The sequence below is a fragment of the Mandrillus leucophaeus genome, unplaced genomic scaffold (genome assembly GCF_000951045.1).
Source record: "Mandrillus leucophaeus isolate KB7577 unplaced genomic scaffold, Mleu.le_1.0 Scaffold148, whole genome shotgun sequence".
NCBI lineage: Eukaryota > Metazoa > Chordata > Mammalia > Primates > Cercopithecidae > Mandrillus > Mandrillus leucophaeus.
Genome location: NW_012101454.1, coordinates 4,985,010 through 4,986,258, shown reverse-complemented (window position 1 = coordinate 4,986,258; position 1,249 = coordinate 4,985,010). Strand labels below are relative to the sequence as shown.

The 1,249-nt window shown below is 41.9% G+C and overlaps 1 protein-coding gene across 3 annotated transcripts in view; it reads right to left on the bottom strand.

Moving 5' to 3' along the window:
* UMAD1 (UBAP1-MVB12-associated (UMA) domain containing 1) overlaps window positions 1-1,249 on the bottom strand; it is a 255,146-nt gene that overhangs the window by 226,355 nt on the left and 27,542 nt on the right. The window lies entirely within an intron of this gene.

The following is a 1,249-nucleotide window of genomic DNA, read 5'->3' as shown; positions in this document are numbered from 1 at the left end:
TCATGAGGCTGAGGTGGGAGGACTGTTTGAGTCCAGAAGGGTGAAAGTCAGTGCAGTCACTGCAGCCTGGGCGACAGAGCAAACCCTGTGTCAAACAAACAAAAAAGAATCGAAGTAAAAAACTAGGTTAAGTACTGGTCGAAGTTTACGTAGCTGGTAGAGTACAGCATAATCTTAAACCAAATCCTATTGGCACCAAAACTGAATGCTTTTCATCAGTAAAGCATCACAGCCAAGGAACACGGAACACTTAACACTTAGGATATCTGTGTTGGACTTTCTTTAATATATTTCTCAATGTTAGTCAAATACATTTGATTAATTCCATTTCTGTCTTTGTCAATCGCTACTTTCCGAAGCCTTGCTCAGCTCTATGCTGTGATTGCTCAGCTCTATGCTGTGAAGACATTTACTAACTGTATAACGTCTATGAAGACCTTCATTTACTTCATACTTTTATAATATAAACATTTATTAAGTGCATAGGCCAGACAATGGTCCAAAACTGCAGGTATAGCACTGAACTTACATTTAGGGAAAACAAACTGCAACCTCAGCCCATCATATTTCTGAGGCAATCCTTAGCAGAATTAAGTGTAATTTAAGTGGAGGGGACCTGTATAGTCCTGCTGCCCCAAGCCTAGTATGTGGTAAGCTCTAAGCACTCTTGCTTCTGATATGCATGGCCTTGACAGCTGGACTTCTGCCTGGAGTTCCCAAGCATACTCCAGTCTCATTTCCTTCTCTGTAGTTTTCAGTATTTTTTAAATTGTCTACAATGAGCAAATTTTACATTTATAAACAGGAAACATACCAAATTTTATTCTCAAAAATCCATTATTAACTAGCGGCAACTTGCCTGAGCTAGAACCCAACCCATAATGTATCTTAATACTCAAACACAGGGATCCTGGAACTACCTCTATACAGGTGGAGGATAAAGAATTCACCTGTCAGGCTGACGCCTGTAATCCCAGCACTTTGCGGGGCAAGGCGGGTGGATCACCTGAGGTTAGGAGTTAGAGACCTGGCCTAGCCAACAAGGTGAAACTCCCTCTCTACTAATAATACAAAAATTAGCCGGATGTGGTGGCGCATGCCTGTAATCCCAGCTACTCAGGAGGTTGAGAGGCAGGAGAATCACTTGAACTTGGGAGGCGGAGGTTGCAGCAAGCTGAGACCCCATCATTACTCTCCAGCCTGGGCAACAAGAGCGAAACTTCATCTCAAAATAAATAAATAAATAAAT